Source organism: Mercenaria mercenaria, chromosome 4 (assembly GCF_021730395.1).
Source record: "Mercenaria mercenaria strain notata chromosome 4, MADL_Memer_1, whole genome shotgun sequence".
NCBI lineage: Eukaryota > Metazoa > Mollusca > Bivalvia > Venerida > Veneridae > Mercenaria > Mercenaria mercenaria.
Window position 1 is genome coordinate 9,278,738 of NC_069364.1, and position 13,032 is coordinate 9,291,769.

Genomic DNA, 13,032 nt, shown 5'->3' on the forward strand with positions numbered 1-13,032 from the left:
GAGGATAGTAATAGGACTGGTGTATAATGTGACTGGATGGGATACTATGTCTCGTGTCTATGGTGTGATATATTCCATTGAGGCAGCACTATAAATTTGGGCATTAAGCTCACTGTTACTGACTGAAAAATGGTTGATACAGACGCTAAACCCGATATACACTCACTCGAATGGTTTGATTAAAGTCTTCTTACAGTAGTTTTTTTTTTTTAATTTTGCTCAGTCCTCCGTTACTGCATTATTAATCAGTTCCTTATAAGTTATAACATTCATAATTGGGGAATTCAATAAAGACAGTGTCTTTACGGCAAGGTTTTTAACCAGTTAATTTGATTAGGTTTAACAGATTTATTTCACAGCGTATTCAATTGCAATAGTCTGAACAGCGCAAGAAATAAGCGCTAGCGGTAATTGGTATATAAATTCACAGCTTCCGACTCCAAAATTTATTACGTTTAGGAAATTAGTGTCTGGTGGGTAAATCAAGGCTAAATTGGTTTGATATGACGTGAGCTGCAGCTTACGTAGAACTAAGATACTTCTTTTACTTATTATACTGCCTTTCGATTAAACCTGTTAACACTGTGTAACATTCAAAAAGGATAATGTCAGTTTCTAAGCATAGCATAATGTAGTTTACTTGAATCATTACAAAAACCAAAGTATTATAAGAGCACTTTTAATCGTTTAATCTAGATCTTCTTTGGATTATGTGACCAAACGAATATTTGTAAAATTACTTGGTAAAACATTTTTCTATTTTCCCTTCACTGACATCAGACAAACTACGAATTCCGCCTTCTCATTTCTGGCACGCTTTCAAAATAATCATTACTTGTATTCCAAACTTGATTAAGAAAGTTCAAAAATAAACATTTACGTATGCACGTACTGTTATGATAATGAAATAATGCAACGTGACATCTTATGACTTTCTAAGAGAAAAAGAATCACTTGGCCAAAACAAAGACATTTGTGTGGCAAACCAATCAAAGACCTGTACAGATAAGTTTAATGTTTTTGCGCACTTTTGTGGGGTTCTTTGTCTCTTAAGGATCTTCTTATAGATTTTATTGTATTTCTGATACAACGTTCATTTAACCTTTGTTTTTCGACTGCAAGGAACATATAAACAAGACAAGTGGGAGGTCTGAAAATCTTTTACTTATTATAAAACAAAGAATATAAACAATGCAAACACAAGCATAAACACTTGTTATTTACATATATATATAGATCAAACATGAGAAACATGTGATATGCACGTGTGAATCATAAATCATATAGCAAAGGAGCAGGATTTCCATATTTCCTGTAAAGTTCACAAGGGACAGGCGGTCACTTTTACAATGTCTAAATTGGCGCCAGCTAACATTCAAGCCAAAGCCAAAGCAAAAGTCAAAAGGTGTCACATGCGTTATTGTGAGCATATGTGAAATATCATTATTAATGTTTACGCCCTTCTATAGGAACAATACTTAAAGGTAATCAAGCAGCACTTCCGGGCTAGTCGGATAATGGCGGAGAGAAAAGTGGAAGTGGTATTTTCATGTTTTATGTAAGCCAGTTCCTGTTCCTGTTTTTAGCTCACCTGAGCCAAAGGCTCAGAGTGAACTATTGTGATCACTCACCGTACGGCGTCCGTCCACACTTTCCTTTAAACACATCTCCTCCTAAACTACCAAGCCAATTTTGATGAAACTTCACAGAGATGATCCTTGGATGGTCTTCTTTAAAAACTGTTCAAAGAATTGAATTATGTACAGAACTCTGGTTGCCCTGGCAACCGAAGTGAAAAACTTTAAAAATCTTCTTGTTCAAAACCACAAGGCCCAGGGCTTTGATATTTAGTATGTTGCATCATCTAGTGGGCCTCTACCAATATTGCTCAAATTATCCCCCTAGGGTCAAATATGGCCCCGCCCCGGGGTCACATGGTTTATATAGACTAATATAGGGAAAAACTTTGAAAATCTTCTTGTCCTAAACCATAAGGCCTAGGGCTTTGATATTTAGTATGTAGCATCATCTAGTGGGCCTCTACCAAGATTGTTCAAATTATTCTCCTTGGGTGAAAAAGGCCCTGCCCTGGGGGTCCCAAGTTTTACATAGACTTATATAGGAAAAATAATTCAAAAATATTCGTCTGAAAGTCCAAGGTCTATGCCTTTGATATTTTGTATGTATCATTGCCTAGTTGAGCTCTAACAAGATTGTTCGAAATATGCCCCTGGGATGAAAAGAGGCCCTGTCCCATGGGTCACTTAATATAGGAGTTATATAGGAAAAAAATACTTCAAAAATTATCAGATCATATTTCCTAGACTGTTTAATTATATTTATCTGATGGCCCAATTAATAAGGGTCACCGACTGTGACCTTGACCTACTGACCTACTTTCTTGTTTTTTAAGAAATTTGGATGACGTGTACAGTTTTGCACACTAATCTGAAAACTGACTTTCGGTGACTATGAATATGACCTACAGACCTACTTTCTTGTTTTTAAAGCTTTTGCAAAAGAAATTTGTTCAAGCAAGCAATTTAACTCAGGTGAGCGATATAGGGCCATCATGGCCCTCTTGTTATTTCATTGTTGGCATATACTTGACTTGATTTTGGTAGCATTTTCAAGAAGAGTGTTTGTTTTTATAAAAATTTTAGCTGTCAGTTTGGAAGATATTCCATAGCGTTGACCTGTGAGACAAGAAATCTCTCTAAGAAGATACATGCCGCCTACTTTTCTTGGGTTTTTTTTTTTTGGTGGTTTATAGGTCATTTAAGAACATAAGGCTATTATTTTTTGGTATTGATTTCACCTTTACTTCCTGTAAATATCTGGGATGAAGGTTATTTAACAGCTGGTTAAAACTGTACATTTTGATTTACGGATGAAAAAATTCACAGGTTTTCGAATGGAATAGATAATATTTTCTTAAGGGGTGTGCAGGTGCACTGACCTGTGTTGTTAGACAGTATAATCCGTTGCAGTACTTCTGTGGAACAGTGGAAATAGCCTACGTCATAAACCTGACTCCCCTCTACAAACCTGCCAACTCTGCCACTCTAATACGGAGAGATCTCCTGTAAACGATTTACAGTCAACTCGCCCCCTCCCAGTCAACTCGTCCCCATTTTGGTCATTTCGTATCCCTTGACGATTTTCAAACTGGTAATTTCGTATCCCACTTTTCGGCCTCTCCTCAGGTGTCAAAATTGGACAAAATGTAAATCAATTTGGAAATAGAAAGATACAGTATAACACTGAAAACAGAAATGCAATCACTAGAGCTCATGTTGAAGCTGACAAAGTGGCTATATACATTGACGACGCCAGACAAAACAAAAACTGCCATTCAGTCTGACAATTGCTTTTTTTCCTGCATATTTTGACTATAACACCCTCTGATACAGCCAAATTTCTGTTTTTATGTTGTTTAATAATGTATATTCATAATGCGTCTTACAAAAATACTGCTTTCGACCACTTGATACCCTAGCGAATTTTTATCATACTTAATAAACGGATATGAATGCATTTGATCCTATTTAGAGCTGTTAAAGGCGAGGCATACATTTAAAACATTGCACTTCCGCTGGTTATCTAAAAGATACAATATGCAATATAATTGTGAAACGTAGTATGTAAGCGCGGAAGTTAATAGTTTTCGCTACGGAAGATGAATCAGAGGTATAAGATTGGGGAAAACTTTATGTTTATTCTTTTACAGTGTTAAAATACAAGGATAAATATCAAACAGGGAATGCCATGTTCCAAAAAACGCAGCCTCCCCAAAACGAAACACACAGCACGCAGATGTTCACACTTCTAGCAAAAACACACACGTACAAAGCAAACACACGAGGACAAAACAAACTAATAAAGGAACAGTGGGGCGCCGCCTTGGAACGGTCAGTGGCAAAATCACCACTGGGGGAGCTTAAACCGGTTTACAGTGCGAACCCAATCTCACTCTTACCCCCGCCATGTTCCAAAGTCACGGGACAGTGTAAATAAACGTAATCCCCGCCAGGTGAATCACTAACAAAATTTGAGAATTTTGAAAGAATGAAGTGATATTACACTGCTTTCGGCATTTGATTGCATTTAAAGATTCAATATTCATAACTGATGTTTCCTCCTGTGCATTTATATTATGCCATGAATTCTGTTGCGAAAACGGATTTAAGTTATATGTGAAAGATCGGATTTTAATTCGATTTGTTATTACATGTTATTGGTGAGTAAAAGTACTGATACACATTAATTTAATAGTCTGCCTAGTCATTTAATATAAAGTGATCTCTATGGAAACCGATTCTGACATACGAGTCTTAGGGACGATGGCCAAGGAATTCCTAATACGCTTTGGTCTATTCAATTATTTTAAGAGTCCTTTGAATCACCATCTATTTTTGAGGTGATTGTGACATAATTTCGGGGAAGAAGTCAGTCATGTTACGAAAGCTATTATGGTTTTATATGTCGATGAGAACAAATAGTAGCAAACATGGTCATGAACTTTTTTTCAAATGGTTAACCGTTATTATGGTATTAAAATACTCCTTATATAAATCGCTGGTACATAGTTTGTACTATATGCCTGGTCTGTATTCAACGTGTGCGAACTAGGTTACTAAGTCAAAAAATGAAAAAGAAAACATAATAATTTCTGATTTTTATGTATCAAAATACATGATTTGACCTTGGCAATAGGTTAGAATATTGACCTTCAAGCCATTATACAACATATTGTATTGTTGAGTTGTCTTAGTTAGTCAAACGAATAGTAAAATCAGTAAAAGTATAAGCTGATTTTGTATAATTTGAGCAATGTGTACACATATTTGTCAGCAGTAAATGGCGTAACTAATAAACGTGTAGATGCCGTATAGTAAAGTGTAGAGACAGAAAGGCAGTATCCTAAATAATATGGGCATTATCGGTTAAATATTTGTAAGATACTTTGTAAATTACGGCTACTTTGTTGTTCGACAACATCACTGCATCTAGTTAATGCAAATGTCTGTTTCAAAGTATGGGTAATTTAAATGCAGTTGCACGTAAACCTAAGACATAAGATTGTGTTATAATTGATAATTTTAGTAATGAATGTCTGGTAGATATATTATATGGTAATAGATTAATTGAATTGTTCAGTCGCTGTATGGTAAATAAATGCATTATATATATATATATATATATATATATATATATATATATATATATATATATATATATATATATCAAAAGAATTAATTGAGTTGTTCAGCTGCTGTATGAAAATCATCAGATGCGGGATTAAAACGACTTTTTACCAATGAAAAAGTATTTCACTATGTGAGCATATGTGTAAATATAAATGATATATTTATTTTCATACTTCGTTCTTTCTATTTTTAGACAAAAGTGCAGTCTGTTACAAATGTCCATTATTTCAATATAAGTATACTTTACTCAATGACAATTTTGTTATTTGAGGCCTCCGTTGCCGAGTGGTTAGGGTGCTGACTTCTAACAACTCGCCCTCACCACTGTGTGTTTCAAAAATTGTTTGGTGTGTAGACTTCTGTCATGTGTGGAAGCATGCAGCTGGCTATCGGGAGGTCGATGATTCTACCTTGGTGCCCGCTCAGTCCTAAACTATTAAAAACTTTATTGTCGCATTAGGACTTTTAATTGTGTCAGTGTGACGTTAGACCCAAACTTTAATGTCCACTACATATTCCGATTAAAATCATTCGTCCACCAACTCTGGGTCATGTGGAGAAGCTATCAGTTACTTGCAGAAAACCGGTTATTACGGGTACAAAATCCAGGGACACTGTTTACAGCCCTCCGTTGCATAACTGAAATTATTTGCAAAAAACGGCGTTACACCCAAAATAAACAAACAGACGCATTCTATATTGAAATTACATGAGACTCCGTATAAATATCTTATCGGCATTAATTTAATGAAAAAATATATATAGCCCGCGATGGTAAATTTATTCATAAACCTTAATTTTGAATGGAACAAATGAACAATCTCGAACACAGGCAGATTTTGAAACAATCTTAGAACTGGGAAATGGGCATGATTCAGTTATTTTTAGTCAGGCAAGCACTAATCACATTTTATTTTACCATTTTAAACTCGTTTTATTGCACAAACTAAAGTTTCCTGCAAAATTTTGACAAAATGTTTTAACATCAGGAATATGCAGCTGCTTATCGTTAAAGCCAATCAAAAATGTAGGAAAACGAGAGACGAAAATAAACGCAAGAAAACGAAAGTGTTATGTAACCATTAATAATCGAGTGAGATGAATCAGAAAGAAAATATTTAGGCTGTAAGAAAAAAGTGACATTCTTCTAAGCTCTCACAAGCTTGATTTAAGATTGAATATTCGTGAATAGTGGCTTCTCAAATGCAAGAAATGTTCGGATTCTTTTGCACATCTCGTACATGGCTTAACATTATTTTTTCTAAAGACGTAATTCTCTAAGTGTCTGTATTGTACATGAATTATTTTGTATTAATTCATATGGAAGTGAAGATGTCTGTCACTTTTATCTTTATTAGTTGTTTTTATTAATATCAATTGAAATACACCAGATATATAGCTGTTTAACGTCGTATGGACACAATTAGAGGTCATATGGCGATTTCCGATGGCGGAGGAAGACCCCGGGTCCCCCTCCATGCATTATTTCATCACGAGCGGACACTAAGCCAGCTGGATGGCTTCTTTACATGAAGAATTCACGCATCAAGTGAGACTCGGGCCCAAATCGGTGAGAGGCAAGTGATTCGAAGTCAGCGACCTTAACAACTCGGTCACGGAGGCCCAAGACATATTACTAAAGAATAACCTCTTTGATCTTTACATTGTATTGAAAATTTATTTGTAAGTAGCCGCGGCTTTGTCCTTATTATTCGACGCAGTAAAATGTTTTATTGTTGCCGGTTTCGTTACAGCATTCTTATTGAAACGATCCGTATATATTTATTATACACATATGTAAAATTCAAATGCAATTGCCTGAAGATTGAAAGAAATAAGAGGTTTTTGAACCTTTGGAGATGTCGACGCCAGAAGAAATAACGCCAGGTAATGAAAGTCTGGTAGATATATTACAGAAAAATGGATCAATTTAAGCCTTCAAAGGATTAACTGATGGAAGGATGATTAGAAGCTGAAAAAAATAAATTGCCAAGATAGAGAGTGTTTCTGTTAATATTTTTGTTAACCTTATATTAACGTATGATGAGGTATAAAACAAACAGCGGCCATTTCTGTGTCAGGTGTATGTTTTGTATTATAACGTTTATCATTAAAAAGAAAACTGAAACCATGTCTATATTTTTTCACAACAGTTTTAAAATCAGGACCATTATCAAATTGGTAATTTAAATAAAGTATTCTGGTTTTTGGTTTGAACAGCGAGGTCTGCAATAAGCAAAGTGTTTAATACGTGCATTTTATTTAGAAAATGTAAAGCAGTGTCAAAGTATGTTCGAAAGAAAATGTTTATTTCAAGTTTCCCAGCAAATAAAATACACACAATTGTTTCATACATCTACATGGGACAAAGATCAAACAGGAAAATCTATCTTCTAAGAAAGCAGCTTCCCCCAACACAAGACCCTACAGCAGTATTTATAAGGGTGGTAAAGGGCACGCAGGGGTTTGGAACGGTTACATGGAAAGTTTTAACCTGTAACATGTGTTATCGGTTAACCCAACCTCACCTTTAACCCCAGTTTGCTCCAAAGATAAAGGACAGTGTAAAAGAAAGTTATCTCTGCCAGGTGAATCCGAATCAGACGAAATGGTGAAAGAGACACGAAATGTAAACCACGAAAATAATATATGAAAAAGCAATCCCGAAAAAACATTTACGTATGTACATGTACTTTGCAGAAAGCAGAGCATGTACTTTGCAGCAGGCCGTGCAACAAGAGAAATACCATTAGTGGCATGGCAGTATCTGTTTAATCGTCTGAAATCAGGAATCCTTTGTCATATCGACGTGTTATAATATTATTAATACAGAGTTAAACACTCTAATAAAAGTTATGAGGACTGTATGCTCCCTACGATATATCCCATATGGATAACGTTTACATAATACAGGTAAATATGTTCCAATATCTGCCTTGGAATCTGAACAAAACATTTTAATTTGTTTTGCATCTGCGTGCATATATTGCTAGCTATTGAGAAGCATGTGTTGGTGGTTATGGATCGGATCTATAATTCATAATCTTAGCCTGGAAATAACCTTTATGTATATAATGCTTAAAAGAAGTTAAAGCAGATAAAGCAGCTGTCCAAATAGATGTTTTGCATAATTAGATTGTTAGAAAAATACTAATGTCAATACTGCACATGAATTTGACCCGTTACAAGCATAAAAGGGAGATAATCAAAACAAAGTATTAAGTAATACTTTCTATTTTGTTAACCTGTGTTATTAGGTTGAGAATACCAATGTAAGACTACTGTCAAATCCACTCCATCCAAGCCACCATTTTCAATTACAGACTGCACGGGTACATGCACAAGTGCACTTGAGAACTAGTGTGAGATTAGACAAACATTAATCACTCTAATATTGCTGCCGTTTTGACAGGAAGCTTTCAGAAAAAGATTGTTTTGTCTGGAATATCCGGCTCCATGTCATGAAATACGTTGACAGTTGTCAGTAACACTATACATGTATACCCGTTTTATGATGATCATTTTCATATAAAGTAATATACTGAACAATTTTGATATCATTGATGTATGTTTTCTTTTAAAGTCAAAATGTATTTCCTTTGCTGTACATGATAACAGAAAACACTATCTGAGTTGGTAACTTAGATCAGCTCCTATACTGCGATGTATTTTTCAGTCATATTTTGTCAGTATATATCCTACATCAGACATATGTTATTGAGACAGGCTTGTAGAGATGCTGAGGTAGTGTTTTCTATGATTATTCAAAACAGTGTTTCTGCAAGTTTGGGAGCTTCATCTTTACAATAAAGTTACATTATCGATGTTTTTAATTCATTAAATATCTTTGCATCGGCAACTTTTTATTTCTTTTCTAGTCTTAGGGTGAAACTTCAGAGATATTTCAGTTTTTGAAGCGATCACAGAATGCTAAAGTCCTGGTGTGTGTAAAACTGTACAGAAAGCAGCATTTTTTCTTTCAAAAAGCAACAAAAAAAGTTATGTCGAATGTCTCTGTTGTGCTTCCAGGAGGTAAACTATGCAACTTTGCACTGTCGCTAAAATCAATTTTATTTCATCATAGCTTAGACGTAACATAAGATAAGGTCAGTATAAAGGACTTTATGAAAGAGTGATTTGTTGTTATTTTAAAGACGCCAATCTACAAACTTCTACAAGTAATTCTGCAAATTATTCTAACATCAGTCAATTTCACTTATGCAATCTGAATTTTAGTATTTTATGTTGTCAGTTTCACAATCCCGTTCTGTAAAAAGCATTCCATATGATCACTTATTCTATAGGGTCCGTTATAGACTGTAGCGGAATAACAGAACTGTGATTTATTGAAATCCATGTGGAAATTGTTATTGGATTTTACGTCTGCGTTCTTGCTTTTTCAGTCAGGTTTTTACAACGCGCGGTTTTGACTAATGGCAATTTGGATGAATAATTTGGTTTTCACTACACGATTACAATTTGTTTCGTAAATTCAATCAAGGAGCTAACAATAAAAGTATGAAAACAATCATATGGGTAAACAGACGGACTTCTTCATAAACAAGCAGCTGCATGATGCATCTTAATTGAAAGACAATACACATTATAAATGTTAGCTTTTTGCAATTATTGTCATAAACACCTCTACAGAAATTATCCGGCAACAAATTGGCATACATAATTTTATTATGATTAATACAGAAGTATAGCTACCTGTTGTACGTTCTTGTGATTGACATTACACAAATTACCTGATTATTTCCTGTCACTTTGGCATGTTTTCAGAATAATCTTTAGTTGTTTATTAAACGTCTTGGGATATGTTCTGGAAATATACTCTACGATGCAATAACTATTATTCTGTAATTTCCCACATGGAGTATGATTTATTGGAAATTTCACTTTTTGTGTACAAATAACTGTGTATATAACGCCGTGTCTATTGTGGTATTCATACAAATTAGTTTGATTTCTTCTGCCCCTGATTATATATATTTAGAAATCAGTATACTTGTGCGCTTTCATGTCTCATATTTTTACATGATTATCATCGACATTCGGCAGTAGCGTTATGATTTCTGGTCCACTGGGACCATCGAAGCTACTCATTGTAATCGTAAAGCACAGGATCACGTCTGTAAGTGCTAGCGGAGGGAATGGGTTGTAAATTTAACCTGCTCTCAAGAACAGATTCAACTTACATTTTCTTGACTGCGGTTCAAGCTTCCTGCTGACCGTTTTAATGCACCGGATATTAACTTTAGATTTGCGCTTAATATTGCCTTCACATCTAATTCAGAGAGACCTAGATTTACGGATAAGCATATTCTAAAGTAGCGTTGTTATCCTTTCAGCCTAACGGAAAATTATTTAGAAAATAGATATATACGAATACTGTTATATGTGTTTTAAATATTTGTCTGTTGGGATTAACATCACACCGATACACTTTTAGTAATATGGCAAGTTTCCTGTGGTGGAGGAAGACTCCCCAGATGCCCCTTCGAGCAAATTTTGGCCACGTGTGGACACCTGTGTAGAACCACAGTCCTTCTGTTGGTCTTATAAACACAGGCGTACACTATAAAATCATACTGTATATGATTTCTTTTGTAATGACGAGCCTTTTGGGCTTGTAGGAATGTTGAAGCAAAACAATTTAATGATCATTCAGTTTCACCAACATACTACAACCCACAAGTCTGTAATTACAAGTCAGTACAGAAAGTATGTGAAATATTTTTCAGTTGATAATATAATTAAGATTAACTTCAAATGCTCTACCGCCAACAATTGAATAAATTAACATAGTGCATCCCAACAAAATGATATCTGTATCCAGTTGACCAAAGATAGTATCAACCTCCTCTACCTTAAGTTGCTATGGTACATCTGTTTCTCTGTCTGATGTCTTATCTGTGATCCTGAAAAACAGCTTGCCTTCCAACCACAGATATGGATATTCCGATTACGGAAGGTCGGTGGTTCTACCCAGGTGCCCGCTCGTGATGAAATAATGCACGGAGGGGCACCTGGGGTCTTCCTCCACCATTAAAGCTGGAATGTCGCCATATGACCTATCATGTGTCGGTGAGACGTTAAATCCAAAAAAAAAAATGGATATTCCGAATAACTCATGTCTCCATTGTCGCATCTAGTAACAATTATTGACTATCTTATTCAAAATATTTGTTGAGACATGCTAATGTGTAACATGTTTTATATCCTGCCGATCAGACAGAGGCCAAGTACTTTACAAAGTATTGTGCCCACTAAATACAGGCTGAACAAAGAAATCAAACAGCGGGATCACAACTACATACGTTTGGTTTAATTAATGAACTTTTTTCCCGATCCTAATGTGACGGATAATAGAACAACTTGGCTGTTGAGGTAACTGAAGTAGAACATATTTTGACCAACTTGGGGATAACTGTCTGCTTCATATACACAGTGGAAACAGTTACATTTATACTGTGCATTTTTATCAACAGAAGACTTAGAACCAGTCGTACAATGGGCATATGAACTCTGAGTGACAGTGCTTCTTTATCCAAGGCACTTGTTCGAATTACTCAAGAAACGGATATCTATGTACTTGACCTAACTTTTAGCCATTGTTTATAGGACAAAGTTCGTTACAATATTGTATCATTTTAAACTCAAATTACTGTATTTCCGACAGGACATTAACATAAAGCATTTTAGCAATGTGTCTGAAATAACAGTAAGTGTTAAAAAAAATTTGAAACGAATACACATTGAAGATAAAACATTAAGACACTGGCGATTCGTTGCTCACACCTTTTTCGAATGATAATTTAGGAGTGTCCGTCGTCCGTTTTCATTCCGTTCTTCCGTCAGTCAAACTTAGTGTCTATCATCTATACAGGGATTTAAATATGTCTTGGTGCAAATGTGTTCCATATTTGTCGCGCGAAGGTGCAAAACTGCAACCTCAAAGTCAGTATCAATGTCCATGTCACTCTTAGAGGTCAAAGGATCACAGGGTCTGTTTTGTGTCCAGTATCAAGGCATTTGACACAAATATACCTAATAATGGAACAATGTGTCGCACGCAAGATCAAGATAGTGGGCCATTTTACTTGTCCGATCTATAACTTTGTTTTGGCAAAATCAGGCACAATCACACGACAACATGTTGCATGCAACACCAATACCCCTAGCTCAAAGGCCAAGATCACACTTGGAGGTCAAGTTTTAACATGTTCTGTTTGGTGTTCGGTCCATAATCTGCTATTCATCCAGGGATTTCAATATTACTTGGCACGATAATAAATAGTTATTTGACGCCTACACACTTTTAGGTAAAATATGTTGTCATCATTCCTGTCCTGTCAATTGCTTTCAGATACATGGATGGATATTGAAGTAACTTGGAACAAACATCCTCAATAACAAAAAGATGTGTCTCATTCAAGCTCAGCTGTAAGGACACACTTTGAAATAAAAGGTTTTTGTGTTGTAACTATTTTATGCACGGATGGATATTTAGATTATTTTTGATTAAAACCCGCCCGTTTAGCTGAGTAGGGAGAGCGTTGTTCTACGATCGCGGGGCCGCGAGTTCGATCCTCGGGCGGGGCGTATGTTCTCCGTGACGATTTGATGAAAGACATTGTGTCTGAAATCATTTGTCCTCCACCTCTTATATATCATGTGGGGAAGTTGGCAGTTGCTAGCGGAGAACAGGTTTGTACTGGTACAGAATCCAGGAACACTGGTTAGGTTAACTGCCCGCCGTTACATGACTGAAATACTGTTGAAAAACGGCGTTAAACCCGAAACAAATAAATAAATA

The 13,032-nt window shown here is 35.5% G+C and overlaps 1 protein-coding gene across 8 annotated transcripts in view; it reads left to right on the top strand.

The window, feature by feature from the left end:
* The window catches only part of LOC123550943 (uncharacterized), a 124,320-nt gene that overhangs the window by 66,568 nt on the left and 44,720 nt on the right, over nt 1-13,032 (top strand). The window lies entirely within an intron of this gene.